Source organism: Pinus tabuliformis, chromosome Q (assembly GCF_031772625.1).
Source record: "Pinus tabuliformis cultivar Carrire ecotype Pingquan chromosome Q, CPIR1, whole genome shotgun sequence".
In the NCBI taxonomy this organism is placed as follows: Eukaryota; Viridiplantae; Streptophyta; class Pinopsida; order Pinales; family Pinaceae; genus Pinus; species Pinus tabuliformis.
The window spans coordinates 805,000,105-805,019,914 of record NC_142296.1 but is presented as its reverse complement, the minus strand read 5'-3'; the positions used below and the strand labels follow the sequence as shown (position 1 = coordinate 805,019,914).

At 44.5% G+C, this 19,810-nt stretch overlaps 2 non-coding genes across 2 annotated transcripts; both read right to left on the bottom strand.

Moving 5' to 3' along the window:
* Positions 1-2,299: 2,299 nt before the first annotated feature.
* Positions 2,300-5,708, bottom strand: LOC149221941 (25S ribosomal RNA). Its single transcript, XR_016249975.1, has one exon. It is a non-coding gene; the product is annotated as a 25S ribosomal RNA (ribosomal RNA).
* Positions 5,709-5,955: 247 nt separating this feature from the next.
* On the bottom strand, positions 5,956-6,109 carry LOC149221940 (5.8S ribosomal RNA). Its single transcript, XR_016249766.1, has one exon. It is a non-coding gene; the product is annotated as a 5.8S ribosomal RNA (ribosomal RNA).
* Positions 6,110-19,810: the final 13,701 nt, after the last annotated feature.

The window sequence follows — 19,810 nt, the reverse complement described above, 5'->3', positions numbered from 1 at the left end:
CCATCGTGCAGGTATCAAGGGGCGTGCACCATGCCCAACACAACACACATGATATGAGTGCGCCCATCACCATCGTGCATAAGCGAATGCCATGCCAAGTCTTTGCAAATAAGCGAACGCTCACCCGAGTCGAATATAACCGAATGCAGGCGACCATACTACTGGTTCAGGCTTTCGACTCTCTCGGGCACTCCCAACTCGAATACCTGACACCCCAGCCCCCACCCCCAACCCCGCGTATGTGGTAGAGGTTTCTGGTATGATGGGACATGGAAACCCTAGATTTCACTCACTTTGGCAGTTGTCATCATGGCAGGGCTAGAAGACTTGGGTTGTTCTTCATTGTTCCGTAATATGGAACCCATGAGTTCCATAAACTTGGGCAATTTCGATCGTGTTGTGACATGGAAACCCAAGTTCCTCACACCGGGGTCATGGTTTTCATTTGGGCCGGAGATGGAGACCCCAGAGGTTCCCAAAATTAGGCGGTTTCCCTCATACCATGAAATAGAAGCCCCTAGGTTTCGCAGACTTGGGCGGTTCTCTATCATTCCGCAGCATGGAAACCCGAGTTCCCTGCACCGAGGTCACGGTTTCTGTCGTGGCGAGACATGGAAGACCCCGAGTTTCCCATAATTGGGTGGTTTCCATCATGCCACGAAATGGAAAGCCCCATGTTTGGTAGACTTGGGTAGTCGTTCCCTATCACGTTATGACATGGAAACCTGAACCTCCATAAACTTGGGTAGTCGTTCCTATCGCGCGATGACATGGAAACCCGAAGCTCCCCAGACTTGGGTGGTAGTTTTAGCCGCAACACGAGTGACATGGGAACCCCGCATTTCCCAGACTTGGGTAGCAATTTTTTTCATGACGTGAAATGGAAACCCTGTGTGTCCACTGACTTGGGTAGCAGTTTCCATCGTGCCGTGAAATGGACACCCTGAGTTGCCCAGAAATTGGTGGCTTTTTGTCACCCCACGACATGGAAATCCGAAGTTCCATAGACTCTCGGGAGATTCGGGGTGTGCCGCGACATGGAAACCCCATGTTTCCCAGACTTGGGTGGTTTCCGTTAGTGGTTCTAGCTCCGCCGCAACATGGAAACTGCAAGTTCCCCAGACTTGGGCAACAGTTTCAAAACACCCCAAGTTCCCGAGACTTGCAAGCTTGTTTGCTTCGTTATGGAAACCCCAAGTTCCTCGCGTTGGGGCATTGTTGAAAACCCCACATTTCCATCTTGCTGTAAAATGCAAAAACCCACGATTCCATCAAGGGCGGGACATGGAAACCCCAAGTTTCCCAGGCTTGGGTGCCGTCAGTTTTAGTTGTGGCATGACATGGAAACCCCAAGTTTCCCAGGCTTGGGAACCATTGGTTTCGGTCATGGCACGATATGGAAACCCCAAGTTTCCCAGGCTTGGGAACCACCGATTTCGGTCGTGGCATGACATGGAAACCCCAAGTTTCCCAGGCTTGGGTGCAAGGGTGTGACATGGAAACCCCAAGTTTCTCAGGCTTGGGCACTGCCGGTTTCGGTTGTGGCGCGACATGGAAACCTCAAGTTTCCCAGGCTTAGGCACTAGGGCATGACATGGAAACCCAAAGATTCCCCAGGCTTGGGCACTGCCAGTTTCGGTCATGGCACGACATGGAAACCCCAAGTTTCCCCAGGCTTGGACAGTGGGGCATGACTTGGAAACCCTAAATTTTGGGCGTGGAATGGAAACCCCAAATTTTTTTGCGCCAGGCGGAAGCCCCAAATTTTAGGTGCTAAGTGGAAACCTCAAATTTTGGTTGTGAAATGGAAACCCCAATTTTTTTTGCGCCCGACAGAACCCCCAAATTTTAGGCGCCGGGTGGAAACCCCAAATTTTTGGCGTGACATGGAAGCCCCAAATTTTAGGCATTGGGTGGAAACCCCAAATTTTGGGCGCCGGGGCACGACATGGAAACCCCAATTTTTCCCATGCTCGGGTGCCTTTTTCGTCGTAACGTGGAAACCCCAAATTTTGGGCATTGGGGCACGACATGGAAACCCCAAATTTTGGGCACCAGGGCACGACATGTAAACCCAAAAATTTTGGGTGCTGGGGCGTGACATGGAAACCCCAAAATTTTGGGCACTAGGGCGTGACATGGAAACCCCAATTTTCTCAAGCTTCGGCACCTTTTCCATCACGGCGTGGAAACCCCAAATTTCCCACCCCCAAGCAATAAAAAAATTTTGTCTGGAGGAAGAGGCAAAGGCGTGAGAGGGGGAGGGTTGTCTAGATTTGTTTGTAACAAGAGAGAAGCTTTGGATCGAGGCGACCAAGGCCTGAATCTCAATGGATCATGGCAGCAAGGCCACTCTGCCACTTACAATACCCTGTCGCATGTTTAAGTTGTCTGCAAAGGATTCTTCTCAATGACCGTTTGGAATTGAACTTCAAAGCTGCCTCAACCGAGATGCTTCATGGTCACGGTTTGCAAATGACACGGGCCCCTGGGGGCGACAAAATGATGCCCCTACTGCAGGTCGAGATACAGTTGAAGAGTGACATGCACTGCTTCTAGCGTGGATTCTAACTTAGAGGTGTCCAGTCATAATCCAACACACGGTAGCTTCGTAGCACTGGATTTTCAACCAAGTTCGATGACCAATTGTGTGAATCGATGGTTCCTCTCGTACTAAGTTGAATTACTATTGTGGTGCAGTTCATCAGTAGGGTAAAACTAACCTGTCTCATGACGATCTAAACCCAGCTCATGTTCCCTATTGATGGGTGAACAATCCAACATTTGGTGAATTGTGCTTCACAATGATAGGAAGACCTGACATCGAAGGATCAAAAATCAACGTCGCTATGAAGGCTTGGCTACCACAAGCCAGTTATCCTTGTGGTAACTTTTCTGACACCTCTAGCTTCAAATTCTGAAAATCTAAAGGATTGATAGGCCACACTTTCATGGTTTGTATTCATACTGAAAATAAAAATCAAATGAGCTTTTACCCTTTTGTTCCACATGCGATTTCTGTTGTCGTTGAGCTCATATTTGGACACATGAATTATCTTTTAACAGATGTGCCACCCCAGCCAAACTCCCCACCTGAAAATGTCTTTCGCCCAGATCGACCCACCGAAACGTGCCTTAAGGACAAAAATAGGGGAAGTTCCCTGTTTTCGCCCTACAGAATATGTAAAATAACATTAAAAGTAGTGGTATTTCACTTGCGCTGAAAATGGCTCCCACTTATTCTAAACCTCTCAAGTCATTTCACAAAGTTGGACTAGAGTCAAGCTCAATAGGGTCTTCTTTCCCTGTTGATTCTGCCAAGCCCATTCCCTTGGTTGTGGTTTCGCTAGATAGTAGATAGGGAGAGTGGGAATCTCATTAATCCATTCATGCACGTCACTAATTAGATGAAAAGGCATTTGGCTACCTTAAGAGAGTCATAGTTACTCCCGCCATTCACTCGCTCGTGTTTGAATTTCTTCACTTTGACATTCAGAGCACTGGGCAGAAATCACATTGCGTTAGCATCCGCAGGGACCATCACAATGCGTTTTTTTAATTAAATAGTTGGATTCTCCTTGTCTATACCAGTTCTGAGTCAACTATTCAACGCCTAGGGAAAAGCCCCCGGCAGGGGACATTCTACGCCTGTAGCCCAATTGGCACGTGACTACTCACGCTCGCCGTGAGATAAGATCGGGTAGACTATCGACAACCCACAAGTTGAGGGCATAGACCCCTAGACCCAGCCCTCAGAGCCAATCCTTTTCCTGAAGTTACGAATCCATTTTGCTGACTTCCCTTACCTACATTGTTCTATTGACCAGAGGTTGTTCACCTTGGAGACCTGATGTGATCATGAGTATGATGGGGCATGAACGGTACTCGATCCTCTAGATTTTCAAGGGCTACCCAGGGTGCACCGAACACCGCAAGACATGTGGTGCTCTTCCAGCTGTTGGCCCCTATCTCTAGGTGAACCAATTCTAGGGTGGGAAAGCTGTTAAAAAGAACAGATAACTCTTCCCAGGGCCCCCGACGACATCTCCAGATTTCCTAATGTTGTCGCCCGCCACCATGTCCCAGTTCAGGAATATTAACCTGATTCCCTTTTGATGCTCGTGCAAAGTGCACCATTGATACAAGGCTTCCCCATCTCTTAGGATGGACTAACCCATGTCCAAGTGTTGTTCACATGGAACCTTTCCCCACTTCAGTCTTCAAAGTTCTTATTTGAATATTTGCTACTACCACCAAGATCTGCACCGAGGGCCGATCCACCCAAGCTCACGCCCGAGGTTTCTCAATGACCCCTGCGTCCTCCTGGTCATCGGAGCCAGGCAATTACTCCAATGGTTGACTATAGTTTGCGCGCATCACCGCATCCATTTTCAAGGCTAGTTGATTCGGCAAGTGAGTTGTTACACACTCCTTAGTGGATTTTGATTTCCATGACCACCGTCTTCCTATCTTAATCAACCAACACCCTTTGTGGGATCTAGGTTAGCACGCAATTTGGCATCGTAACTCGACTTTCGATTCATCCCACATCACCAGTTTTTCTTACCAAAAATTTCCCACTTAGAGCTCTTGATTCCACAATGTGGCTCAATGGAGCAGCTGCACTCTCTTAACTATTTAAAGTTTTAGAATAGGTCGAGGGCGTTATGCCCCTTTTGCCTCTAATCATTTGCTTTACTCGATAAAACTCGCGAGTGAGCTCCACTTATCCTGAGGGAAACTTCGGAGGAAACTAGCTACTAGATGGTTCGATTAGTCTTTTGCCCCTATACCCAAGTCAAATGAATGATTTACACATCAGTATCACTACGATCCTCCACCAGAGTTTCCTCCGGCTTCGCCCTGCTCAGGCATAGTCACCATCTTCCAGGTCCCAACAGGTGTGCTCACACTCGAATCCTTCACATAAGCTCAAGGTCAGTTGGCGATGCACCCGCCCAGAGAGGGGATCTCACTCGTCAGCTTCCTTGCGCCTCGCATGTTTTCAAACCCGCCGACTTGCACACATGTTAGACTAATTGGTCTGTGTTTCAAGACGGATCGAATGGAAATCTTTCCAACCAACACCACGAGCGAATAGGTGCACACGACTTGCCACAAGGGCACACACTTTGTTCCTCAACCACCGCAATGGCAAACCGACAGGCAGTAATCCACCCACACTTGTGACGATGCAGCAACCTGTGTTGGTTTGCACCTCAAGTCGAGCAGCGGACCAGCCTGAGCCATTCCACATCCGACCGAGATGCATCGACAACCTCCATCCGCTTCTATCCTGGCAATTTCAAGCACTCTTTAACTCTCTTTTTAAAGTCCTTTTCATCTTTCCCTCGCGGTACTTGTTCTCTATCGGTCTCTCGCCCGAATTTAGCCTTGGATGGAATTTACCACCCAATTAGTGTTGCATTCCCAAACAAAGTGACTCGTCAACAATGCCTCGTGATGCGGCAGGGTCCTGGATCAATAGGGCTGTCACCCTCTCAGGCGCCCCCTTCCAAGGGACTTGGCCCATGTCCACCGCTGAGGACACTTCTATAGACTACAATTCAAGTAACGCTGCTTCCCGATTTTCGTGCTGGGCTCTTCCCGGTTCGCTCGCCGCTACTAGGGGAATCCTTGTAAGTTTCTTTTCCTTTGCTTAATTATACGCTTAAACTTAGTGGGTGTTCTCACTTGAGCTGAAGTCACAAAGTTGGAGCTAAATTTTCCCTACCCAATGGGAGGATAAGAGAGAGCAAAGCAAGTTTGAGCGATGCCACACAAATCTCGCATCAGCTAACGCCGACTGCCCATCCAAGGGGACAAGATCACCGCTCACCGACGCACGCGACGAAACATCACTTGAGGTATTTCAGCCAACCACACCGCATTGGGCATGGATGACCAGCTCTGTTGCTCCCTAACATATTGTAGGGAGTGCATTTGAATGGGATGCAACGCCCAGACAGACGTGCCCTCGACCGAGGTCTTGCACGCAAATTGCGTTCAAAAACTCGATGATTCATGAGATTCTGCAATTCACACTAAGTATCGCATTTCTCTACATTCTTCATCATAACAATAGCCAAGATATCGGTTTCCGAGAGTCGTTTCCATGTATTACTGAAAAATCCACCACAACACTAAATAGGGGCACCCCCCACAACAAATGTAAGGCTAAGGGCCAAAAGGAGGAAAGGAAGAAAAATGCATGAAAGAAAGAGAAACAAAGGTGTCTACCCCCCTCACAAGAGGAGGCTCAAATAGAGAACAATCTCCCCGAGCCCCACACCCTCACAAAAAGGGGGGAATGCATGGAACAGAAATCAAGAAGGACTAGGGTGGCCACCTCAGGAGCTCACACTGCTTTCAATCCTTCCTGAACACCAGTCCACAACAATTCCCCCTTTTCTCCGTAAAGCTAGGGACTGAAAGGAAGAAGGGAAGAAAACAAGTTGAAAGAAATAGAGATCAAAGGTGTCTATCGGCTCACAAGGGGAGGTTCAAACAAAACACAAGCCTCCCAAGCCCCGTGCCTTTACAAAAAGGGGGGAATTGAAGGGGAAAATGATTGGGAAGGACTAGGGTGGTCGCCTCAGGAGCTCGCACTGCATTTCATCCTTCCCGAACACCAATCCACAACAATCCCACCTTTTCTCCATAAAGCTAGGGGCCAGAAGGAAGAAGGGAAGAAAACAACATGAAAGAAAGGGATATCAACCGTGGCTACCGGCTCACAAGGGGAGGCTTCAAACAGAGAACAAGCTTCCCCAACCCTGTGCCTTCACAAAAAGGGGGGAACTATAGGGGACGATGATCGAGAAGGACTAGGGTGGCCACCTCGGGAACTCACACTACGTTTCGTCCTTCCCGAACACCAATCCACAACAATCCCACCTTTTCTCTGTAAAGCTAGGGGCCAAAAGGAAGAAGGGAATAAAACAACATGAAATAAAGTGAGATATCAACCGTGGGTACCGGCTCACAGGGGGAGTATTCAAATAGAGAACAAGCTTCCCCAACCCTGTGCCTTCACAAAAATGGGGGGAACTGTAGGGGACGATGATTGAGAAGGACTAGGGTGGCCACCCTGGGAATTCGCATTGTTTTTCGTACTTCCCAAACACCAATCCACAACAATCCCACCTTTTCTCCGTAAAACTAGGGGCCAAAAGGAAGAAGGGAAGAAAAAAACATCAAAGAAAGAGAGATATCAAGCGTGTCTACTGGCTCATAAGGGGAGGCTCAAATAGAGAACAAGCTTTCCCAACCTCGTGCCTCCTCGAAAAGGGGGAACTACAAGGGATGACGATCGAGAAGGAATAGGGTGGCCACCCCCAAAACTCGCACTACTTTTTGTCCTTCCTAGACACCAATCCACGTAAAGCTAGGGTCCAAAAGCAAGAAGGGGAGAAAACAACATGAAAGCAAGAGACATCAAACATGGCTACCAGCTCACAAGGGGAGGATCAAACAAAGAACAAGCTTCCCAAACCCCATGCCTTCCCAAACAGGGGGGAACTATAGGGGATGGTGATCGAGAAGGACTAGGGTAGCCACCCAGGGAACTCGCACTACTTTTCATCCTTCCCAAACACCAATCCACAACAATCCCACCTCTTCTCCATAAAGCTAGGGGAAAAAGGAAGAAGGGAAGAAAATAACACCGAAGAAACAAAGATCCCAAGAAAAAAGAGAAGCTGAAAAACACACCGAGTAGACATCCACTAACCAAAAAGAAATAAAACAAGGCACCCAATCAAAAAGCATCCCACCTCTTCACACCCTCCCACATACATTATGACACAACACCCTTTCTAGCTTACAGCATAACAAATAACAATCAAACAACTAAGCAAATAAATCACAGCCTAAACTTAACCACTAGAAAAGACTAGGGTCACGATGAGACCAGTGTCTAGAGCACGTTACTGAGAGGTAAACAACCCCCCAACCCGGCACAAGGCTTCAAATGACAAATAGACTATTAATAACAAACCCACCCTGCTATTGCACCCCTCCGTGTACAAAACACCCAACAACCTTTCCAGCGAGAAAGTCAACGGGGTCAAGAATCAAACTCCAAAGAGGAGTTGTCACAAGCCGACACTCAATGATGGAGAAAGCCACGAGGCCACAAATACATCTATGGTGCAAGGCCACTAAATATAGGGATGTCCGCAAATCACACACCACGAAACAAAGAAATCACCAAGTCCCACAAAAAACCCACAATCCTAAGGGAGGAACAAAGACACAACCTGCTACTTCTTTTTCCCTTGGAAGGGGAGTGGCTCATGAGAGGATGAGGAATTCCCTCGACGGCAAAGGCACGAGATAAGATTGCCACCCTCGTGCCCATCGGTGGGGAAAATTGTGATCTCGAAGGAGCTCAGACCAAGGGAGGGGTTTTCCATTACTTGGACACCCAACCCTTCCGCGAGGGCATGTTGAGGAACAGTCGGGAGGACTAGGGTGGCCAGCCCAACGAGTTGAACCGCTCTTCATTCATCCCATATTGACCCCACCCTGAAAATTTCCCCTCACAGAAGGTTTGAGCTACCAAGCGCGCACGCAACCACTCCCTCGACCGAACCACCAGCAAAAAAGCTCACCCAAGCAACACATCAACCACCACCGCCTTTTCGAGAGAACCAACTATGGAAGCCTGCACCCTTGGCCCATGCCTTCCAATGAACAAAAGACCGAGCACCACCACTACAAATGAGTCTAAATTTATCCATCATATTTCCCAAGCACCTCAACTGCAGCAACCATGCCTGGCCGAACAGATCGTCGGAAGGGCTCCCAAGAAACAAGCTTCCGAACCCCCTACAGAAACACATTGGGGGAAAGAAAAACAAAGGATGGGTGGGACAAGCACAAGCATGGCTTGCAGGCACACACACGAAAAAAAAAGCGTTACCACAAGACAAGCAACCAACAATGTTCCCGCCAAACACCAAACCCACTCCCCTAGAGACACACCACACAGTCCCACATTGCAATCGAAACCCAACCAACCCAAACCAAAAAAGAAAACCCCTGCTATCAATGATCCTACCATAGGTTCACCTATGGTAACCTTGTTATGACTTCTCCTTCCTCTAAATGATAAGGTTCAATGAACTTCTCATGACGTCGACAGTGGTGAACCACCATCGTCGACACAATCTAAACACTTCACCGGATCATTCAATCGGTAGGAGCGATGGGCAATGTGTACAAAGGGTAGGGAAGTAGTCAACATGAGGTGATGACATGCACTTACTAGGAATTCCTTTTTGAATACCAATAATTGCAATGGTCTATCGCCATCACGATGCAATTTGAGAAGATTTCCCGATCCTCTCGAACCAAGAAGAAAAACGCGTTGGCTACATCAGTGTTGTGCGTGTGCGGCCCAAAACATCTAAGGGCATCACAGACCTGTTATTTCCTCAAACTTCCATGGACTAAACAACCATAGTCCCTCTAAATAGCTAACCATGAAGGGGAACCTCCAGTTAAGGGGAACACTTTCCTGCATTTGTAACAGATACCTTTGTTACACAGTAATTTGTCACTGTCCTCATTTCAGTCCTTCTATTGTGTCATGAGTCAAATAAACATGTTCATACCTTCCCAATGATGTAAGAAGTTTAAGAAAATTCTCTTTGCTACTGCAAATTGACATACATTCCCTAAGTTTATGCCTCGTCGTGAGTAAAACCTTAATATACGTGACGTTCCCATGTCCATAATGGTCTCATCATGATTCTGTCATAGGTGTACATCTATTTCCCGCGACGGTCATATTTCTATACCTGGTGCAGGTTATGAGTTGTATCTAGTGACGATGGGTCCATGTGCATCGTCTCCTCGCGATGCCATCACAAAGAATTAGTTTACAGCCTGCGACGATCCAAATTGGGCGAATTCATTTCAACAGTTTGCCTTTTGGATGTCTCCAAACCTAGTTGTTGGCATAGTTTGGGTCGCCCTTCCCCTCCTAGCATGGTAGTTCCATAATTTGTGCTACCTTCCTTGAGGATGAGCTCCTCCTTCCACATTTCATGGAGACTCCTTCTCCTATTAAATCACTCACCATTTCTCTAATCGGCTAGCGTTTTTAACTAGTTACTAGTTTTTGCTAGTTACTAGTTAGTAGTTCCTTTGGTTGGGCAGTGCTGCTAGTTCTTTTGAGGTTGATAGATAACTGGTGTGGGTGTGACAAGTGTTGGATTGTTGATAGCTTGTGGAAGGTTGTGGAGTGCCCTTAACTTTGTGATAAAACTTATGAGTGAGAGAGAGACATTGCATGTTGGGAGATTTATCCTTGAAGAGTGAATGCTTGAGAAACATACTGGTTGGGTCGTCTAAGAAGGCTTGCGATGTCAAGACTTGGTTGTAAGCTTTCTCTTGATTCATTATTAATACAATCAATGATGTTTTCCTATGTCTTGTATGTAATTTACTTGATAGCTCATGACTTCTTGACTTTATGAGTAAATATATCATTTTTGTTTCCCAGTTACTTGCTTTGTTGTTTTTCGTTTGTATTGTTTTAGGCTAATCACTCATTGAGGAAGCGGAAGCTGGAGTAGTGCAACAGAACTTAATCGACCACCAGTTTGAGGTAGGCCTCCAACTATGACTGTTTAAGGAAATCAATTGTTGATCTATCTTTACTGTGACTAGACCCACTCTAGGGCTAGAGGGGTTGCCTCTGTCCACAGAGGGAACACTTTCCTGCATCACAAGTTGGCGACTCCACTGGGGAATCCATCCTATGTTTTTCTGTTGTTTTCTTTTGCTTGATTTTGAGTTAATGTCTTTTGGATTTTGGGATTGAACCATCAGTCTTTTGGGTTACCTGGGTCAATTTGAGAAATCCCTTTATTGCCTGTAAGGATAGACTGGTCTTTGTTTGGGAGTTTTCATCTACCTTTCATTTTTTTTAAGTTCGTCACTGAAAAAAATTAAACAGTTGCGCCGACGTCACGTTGTTTCTATTTTGGAAGTCTGTGCGTTGCTGAATCCTGTCACACAGTCGCAACGATTCCCGAAATCAGTCCATTGCGTGGAAGGTGTGTACTTTCGTTACGACGTCACTCTGTTGCTATGGCTAGTGTCTGATCGACACTAGTTGCTTGTGTTATGTCTGTGACAATTCCTGTAGAATTTTTTTTCTCAATTCTACCTTCTGATTTCATCAGTCAGGTTAATCCTTTGTTTCCCTTCTCTTATTTATTAGTTTGTTTTAATTTCTTTTAGTTAAGGTGCTTACTTTTTGGTTTCGTTGAGGTGAATCTTATATTTTTTGGCTTTGTGACCTGGTTTTTCAAGTTTTGAATTCTTTGGCTTGGTTACTTGTCTATCCAAGATTCATCCGCAACCCTCCTGTTGGTTTGCTTGAGGTTTTTCCATTGCTTGTTTCTTTCTGATTGTTTTTTAGTGTTATTTATTGAACTGATTTTCATATTGATTTGGTTGTTTCACTGCCAGACATAGATTACAATTGTTTGGGTCCATTGGTTTCACGCTTGTTTGTTTGTTTCTTTAGAATTCAAAGCTATCAAAATCAAAAGATTTCATTCATTAGTATGTGAAAGTGAAAGTACATTTTTGCATTCCAAGTTTTCATGTTTGAAAAATTAGAAGGAAAATTTTAAATCTCTTATTAGTAGTATCAATGCACCATATGGATTGATGTGTTTATACATTGTGTCTTTTGAGTGACTACATTTGCTGATCTTGGTTTTTTTGTTGGTTTGGGAATGATCTCTCTACCCTTCTGTAAGTAGGAGTTCATCAAAGTGAAAGATGCTTTATTCGTTCTAGTTTCATCCTAGGTTTTGATATACATATGGTAAGGCCTGGAAATTGAAACATAATTCAAGATAAACTCTAAAATGAACTGAATGAACCTAACAACGCATTGGAACATAATGCACATTATTTAGAGGTCTAGGCTAGAGATGTGCTCCAACGTCGTTAAACCTAGTCATTATTGCTCTCACTTAAGGTTGGGCGATTCCTCCTTCTGTGACTCAATAGCTGCTAGTATGGACTTGCGCTCCCAGTACCATCGAGTATATGTTGGGAGACCCCAATAGGTTATCATCATATATCCTTAGGAAGCCGTATCTGCCACCTTGCAAATCGTAATGCACCGAACACAACATTCGGGAAGATTGACTACCGTACAGAAAGTCCTTGGTTTTCATATGATCGCCAAGGTGTATATGCAGTTTTACGGGTTGTTTGGTAAACCTTTTGCCTAGTTCTCCAAATTAGTCACTTTCATTCCTTTTTGAACTCCTTAAAAGAAAAGGTCCATCTAAGCACTTGTCCTTTCAGGCTCATTAAACCTCAAAAGAGATAGAGTCAACTTTTTGTCATTTTCTCGACCCTTGAAACATGAAAAGGTCAAGTTTTGTTCCTGTGTCATAAAATTTATTGCCCATGAAATATTCCTAGTAACAGTTCTTGGTTGTGATAAGAGTGGTTTTCAGGCTCATTCCTGATGGCAACACCCCCTAAGTCTACCGGCCAAGTTCCTCCCCCGTATGGAAATCCTGGTCCATTTCCACCTTTTGAAAATGTCGGTGCTTCGTACATGGCAACATTGTCTTTGCTTGGGTTAACCATCAGTCTGGCCGTTTGGTTGTTTTCAACCTCGGTGGTCCCGAGCATCATGACTCCTGTTCCATCGTCTCCTTCATCTGAACCATGACACAATGATTCCAAGGTTGAGCCTACACCTTCTTCCCCTGTTTCTTCCTCCTCCTCTCCTCCTTCGCTTGGTGAAAGTTCTACATCTAGTGACTGGGAGGATAAGAAGAAGAAGAGGAAGATGAAGAAGAAGAAGTTGGATAAGCATCCAACCACCCATCTAGCTCATGTCCCAAGTATGTCAACGGTCATGACACCTTCTACTCCTCTGTGGAAGGTTAATTTTCCTTGTAAATTGTGCAAGTATGACCATCTTCTTCGTGATTTTCCTGCTATTCCGAGGATATTAGAAGTTTGGTCTCATGATCTGGGTCATCCCTCATCATCCTATGAAGCTCATGACGATGCTACCCTATAGACTGGCAATGGTAAGAAGAAAGGGAATATTCGATTCCCCTGTAGACTGTGTGAAGGCAACCATCCCCTTCACCTTTGTCCGCTCAAGGATAAAGCTTCCGCCGTTTTGGAAAGTCTTACTACGTATTCACCTCAACTTCCAGTTGGTTATCAGAGGCTCTCTTCAAAACCTCTCCCAGTTGACAAAGAGATTAACTTAGATTCTTCTCTTTTCCATCCTTCTCTTCCCAAACCTGGCTGTGCTCAGCTAGTTCTTGACCAACCATTGGTCAGAAAGAGTGTCAACTTGGATTCACCACTAGTGGTCCACTCTGTTCTGGAAGAGTGTCATGATTCTACTGCTCATGTTCTTCTCATCTCATCAGATTCTCCTAAGTCCAAGAATGATCCTCCTATCCTCGCTAATCAAGAGATTCCTTCTTTGGTTCCTATAGAGCATGGGGGAAATCATATGATACCCCCACCAAGTAGTTCAGTCGTTTCCTTCGACTGGAGTCATTTGACTGCATTTTGCCTTCCATCCTACATGCCTTTCCAGATTACCATACATGCCTATGATAAGGCAATACTTGGCACTGTTTTGGATGAGGGTGCATCAGTTAGCCTCATGCCTTTCACTACTTGGCAAGCTTTGGGCTCCCCGCAGCTTGTGTCGGTCGCGAAGAATCTATTCGCATTTGATGGAGGAACCAGCCGACCTTTGGGGATCCTTCCAAAGTTTCCTATTACTATGGGAGGTAAAACCATCTATATAGATGTAATGGTTGTCCAAGGCATTTAGATTTTAGTCTTCTCCTTGGCCATGATTATATTTATTCCATGGGGCCCCTCGTTTCTTCACTTTTTCATGTGGCTTGTTTTCTGCACGATGGAAGAATGGTGACTATCGATCAATTTTCATTCTTTAGTCACCCAGTGCCGCATGTACCGCCATCATCCCCCATCGGTTCTTATCCCCAAGCAGTACCTTCTTTGCCACATGTCAATTATGTGGCTACCCGTTCCATTTCCGCCTCTGCTGATGATCATGCAGATGGTCTCGTACATCGTGTATTGGGGGCATTGGAACCTAATCTGTCATTGGTGCCTCATGACATGTCTTCCTCCCAGAGTGCATTTCTTCCATCCTACGAAGACCTCTTGGGAGCCATGTTCTCATATGGCCTATGAACAAGAGTCCCAAGGATAGTTTGATCTTGTGTCAACCTCATTAAAAAATGAAACAAGGGGTTTGGAGCATAGTTCTTATCTTGTGTCAAGCTCATTAAAAAATGAAACAAGGAGTCACGAACATAGTTCCTAATCTTGTGTCAAGCTCGTTAAAAAATGAAACAAGGAGTCCCGAGGATAGTTTGATCTTGTGTCAATCTCATTAAAAAATGAAACAAGGGGTGTGGAGAATAGTTCTTATCTTGTGTCAAGCTCGTTAAAAAATGAAACAAGGAGTCACGAGCATAGTTCTTGATCTTCTGTCAAGCTCGTTAAAAAATGAAACAAGGAGTCACGAGCATAGTTCCTAATATTGTGTCGACCTCATTAAAAAATTAAATAAGGAGTGTTGAGGAAAGTTCTTGATCTTGTGTCAACCTCGTTAAAAAATAAAACAGGGTTATGAGGATAGTTCTTTTACTGTGTCAACCTCATTAAAAAATGAAACAACTCCATTTTCCAAATCGAGTCTTTGATTACGATCTCGTAAAATCTGAGTGGATTCTTTCCAAGATCTCGAAAGTGAACCTTCATTCCATCCACCTCGTTGAATGCAATGAAGCTTGGGGGGCATGTACCTCGATTTGTGTCGTTATGCTCGGGGCATGCGAACTCATAACAAGCATATTTTTTCATTTCAAGCTTGTGTAAACATGAAACCGAATCCAAGCAGAGTTCTCCATGGTTCAAGCTTGTGTAAAAATAAAACCATACCCGATTTACATCTTATGATTTCCATTTTTATCCGCTAAATTCTGCTAGATGAGCCTTGGTTGTTTCATTCCATCGCCACCATCTCTTTGGCCGATCATATGCTTTCACTTGGTTGTTTTTCCTTTCCTGAGGAACAACAACAATGAATGGTTTTATTAGCCAGCCTCTTGACCATTACATGTTTTGAGCAGTTCCACCATTGTCAGAACCAGTTGTTACCATTTATACCACTTGTTCCTCTAGGACGAGTCTCCTTTTAAGCTCTTTTCTAACTCGTAAAAGATGAAAATATTGCCAAGTTTTTTCCTTTTTGACTCGTTAAATAGAATAAAAAAGGCAGTCCACTTTCAGTTCTTTTCTGACCGCATAAACATGAAAAGATCACCGGACTTTTGTCATTTCAAGTTCGATATTGGTCACAAAATGACATGTCTTCGATCACTTTTCTACTCTTTCGGATCGAGGTCACTAATTACGAAAAGTACTCCTTGATCGTAATGGTCAAGCGATTCTCTCAAGTATTATTTTATACTTTTTCGGGCTCGAGGTACACAAATATACGAAAAAGGACCCCCCTAGAGTTTTCTTTTTTGTGTCATTTTCAAAATCTCTACACATGAAAAAGACTCCGAGTTTTACCTATGTCAGACTTGTTAAACCCTAATGACATTGGACTCATCACCATGACGAGACTCGAGCTTCTCCTCCCTAGGACTTGTTAAACTATTACTAGGTTGGATTTGACCAAAGGTAGAACTTATATTACAAGCATATGTTATCCCTTTCGAGCTTGTTTCCAAAAATAATTGGGGTACTCACCAGCAATGGTGGGGGAAAAATTTGGAAGTCGTCATTGGTTACGTGCGGCAGCTAGTCACTCTTAAACATTGACACTTTTGCTTCTTATCGGGTTGCGATATCCACATCATCAGTTGGCCTTCCAGGGTTCTGGGTTGCCATTTTTCCCCATTCCATCTAATCCGTGTTGCCTCCATTGAGCCTCTGATCCCTTGGTACTAAAATGCTACCACATTCCGGAGTCGTGTCGCTGATATGTTCAAGAGTATAATCCTTCTGTAGTTCACATCCTTACCTCCTCCTCTGATATTATGTTTCACCATCTACCACTTGTTCCTTATCTCGTGTCGTTGACGGGGGAAACATCATGGCCCTCCTATGACAGATCGTCTCCTGTCGACACCAACTCCTTATCTAGGAGATTTATCTAGAGATCTCTTTCAGTACCTTGGAACTTGCATGCCTCAATGGCAAGTTCTTTGCACCCGACGATAGACTTTCCTCATTGGTCTTCGATTGGGTGATTCCATAAGTGTTCGACTTCAGCTTATTTTTCACACTTAGTGGATTGTACTGGACAGTACCTTGAGAGCCATTGGCATTATTGATGGTTTCTCTCGTGCTTGTTAATGGTTTTCATCACTGACCAGTAATCAAGCGACTTTCTATCATGTTTTACTTCAGCACATCTATTCACATGATAGGATTTGTACTCTGATTGGTTGGGTTTCAAGACCCCAAACTAAGATTACATATGTTCGGGCTACGTGGATTGGTTCGTGATTACATATATGAGTCTTCATGGATGGCTGTGATGATACCTTTGTCATTTGATGTAGGAAAGTGTTTATTGAAGCTTGGGGGGCATCCGTTACATAGTAATTTGTCACTGTGCTCATTTCCGTCTTCTGTTGTGTCATGTGTCAAATAAACATGTTCATATCTTCCCACTGATGTATGAAGATTAAGCAAATTTTCCCTGTTGCTGCAAATTGACCCTCACTCCCTAAGTTTCTACCTCATCGTGATTCAAACCTTAATATACGTGATTTTCCCATGTCCATAACAATCTCGTCGTGACTCCGTCACAGGTGTACATCTGTTTCCTGTGACGGTCAGATTTCTAGACCCAGCATGAGGTTATGAGTTGTATCTAGCAATGATGGGTCTACGTGCATCGTCTCCTCGCAATTCCATTGCGAAGAATTAGTTTACGGCCCACGAAGATCCAGATTGGGTGAATTCGTTTCAACAGTCAGCCTTCTGGATGTCTCTAGACCTAGTTGTTGGCATAGTTTGGGTCACCCTTCCCCTCCTGGCATGGTAGTTCCATAATTTCTACTACCTTCCTTGAGGATGAGCTCCTCCTTCCACATTTCATGGAGACTCCTTCTCCTATTAAATCACTCACCATTGCTATGATCGGCTAGCTTTTTCAGCTAGTTAGTAGTTCTTTTGGTTGGGCAGTGCTACTACTGTTTTTGAGTTTGATAGATAGTTGGTGTGGGTATGACAAGTGTGGGATTGTTGATAGCTTTTGGAAGGTTGTGGAGTGCCCTTAACTTTGTGTTAAAGCTTATGAGTGAGAGAGAGACATTGTATGTTGGGAGATTCATCCTTGAAGAGTGAATGCTTGAGAAACATACTAGCTGGACCCTCTGAGAAGGCTTGTGACATCAAGACTAGGTTGTAAGCTTGCTCTTAATTCATTATTAATACATTCAATGATGTTTTCCTATGTCTTGTATGTAATTTACTTTATAGCTCATGAATTCTTGAATTTGTGAGTAAATATATCATTGTTGTTTCCTGGTTACGTGCTTTGTTGCTTTTCCTTTGTATTGTTTCAGGTTAATCACTCATTGATGAGAAGGAAGCGGAAGCTGGAGTAGTGCAACGGAACTTCATCAACCACCGGTTTGAGGTAGGCCTCCAACAATGACTGTTACACAATAATTTGTCACTGCCTTCATCCCAGTCTTCCTACTGTGTCATGAGTCCAAAATCATTCATGCTCATGTTCTCTGATGTTGCCAAATGACCCACTTTGCCAAAGTTTCTGCCTCATCGCGTCTATTATCAAAATAAACGCGTTGATGAGCGCTCCAAAATAAACCAGAAGCGTTTCCATCATGGAAGTACACGTGATTCCCGCAATGGTCGAATTTCATGTGCCAACGCAACTATTGATTGTAGTTTCCCATGATGACATGACTATCTCCGTTATGTAATAGCGATGTCAGCGCGACAAACCAGTTATGTTCCCGTGATGATCCAGTTTGGGTGAGTTTGTTCCAACAGTAGGTCTTCCAGATGACTCCAGACCTGATTGTTGGCCTTGTTTATGTTGCCCTCCTTTCTCTGGCGTGGTTGTTCCGTAATTTTTGCTACCTTCCTTGGAGATAAGTTCATCATCCCACCATTCATGGAGACTCCTTCTCATATTTAAACTCTCACCATTGCTATGAGCTGCTAGTTTTGGAATTCTTAGTCTTTGGAGTGTTGTTGATAGTATTGTGAGCTTGTTAGATAACTGGTGTGAGTGTGACAAGTGTGGGATTGTTTGAGAGATTGAGGAAGGTTATGAAGTGCCTTTTATCTTGTGTAAAACTTGTGAGTGAGAGAGACTTGTATTGGGCGATCCATCTTCAAGATTGAATGCTTGAGGAACATGCTGGCTGGACCCTTCTGAGGAGGCTTGTGACGTCAAGACCTTGGTTTTAAGCTTGCTCTATTTCATATTTAATGCAATCAATGATGTTTTCCTACGTCTTGTATGAAATGCACTTGATAGCTCATGACTTCTTGACTTTATGAGTAAACAGATCATTTGTTGTATCTGGTTACGTGCTTTGTTGTATTTCTTTTGCATTGTTTCAGGTTGATTACTCATTAGGAGAAGGAAGCAGAAGCTGGAGCACCGCAACAGAACTCCATCGACCACTGGTTGAGGTAGGCCTCCAACTTGAACTATTTAAGGAAAATTGTTGTTGATTTGTCCTTGTTTGTGACTAGACCCACTCTAGGGCTAGAAGGGTTGCCTATGTCCGCAGAGGGAACAATTTCCTACATCACAAATTGGCGACTCCACTGGGGATTATAGTTTCATGCGATGACATGACTATCTCTGTTATGTAATAGCGATGTCAGCGTGGCAGACCAGTTATGTTCCGGCGATGATCCAGTTTGGGTGAGTTTGTTCCAACAGTCGGCCTTCCAGATGACTCCAGACCTGGTTGTTGGCCTTGTTTATGTCGCCCTCCTTTCTCTGGCATGGATGTTCCATCATTTGTGCTACCTTCCTTGGATATAAGCTCATCCTCCCACCATTCACGGAGACTCCTTCTCCTATTTAAACTCTCACCATTGCTATGAGCTACTAGTTTTGTAATTCTTAGTCTTTGGAGTGTTGTTGATAGTATTGTGAGCTTGTTAGATAGCTCGTGTGAGTGTGACAAGTGTGGGATTGTTTGAGAGCTTGAGGAAGGTTGTGAAGTTCCTTTTATCTTGTGTAAAGCTTGTGAGTGAGAGAGACTTGTATTGGGAGATCCATCTTCAAGATTGAATGCTTGAGGAACATGCTGGCTGGACCCTTCTGAGGAGGCTTGTGGCGACAAGACCTTGGTTGTAAGCTTACTCTATTTCATATTTAATGCAATCAATGATGTTTTTCTATGTCTTGTATGCAATGTACTTGATATCTCATGACTTCTTGACTTTATGAGTAAATAGATCATTTGTTGTATCCGGTTATGTGCTTTTTTGTATTTCCTTTGCATTGTTTCAGGTTGATTACTCACTAGGAGAAGGAAGCGAAGCTCGAGCAGTGAAACGAAACTCCATTGACCACTGGTTGAGGTAGGCCTCCAACTTGAACTATTTAAGGAAAAATTTTGTTGATTTGTCCTTGTTTGTGACTAGACCCACTCTAGGGCTAGAGGTGTTGCCTCTGTTCGTAGAGGGAACACTTTCTTGCATCAATTCACCGTGGAGCAACTTGGAGTATTGAAGTTGG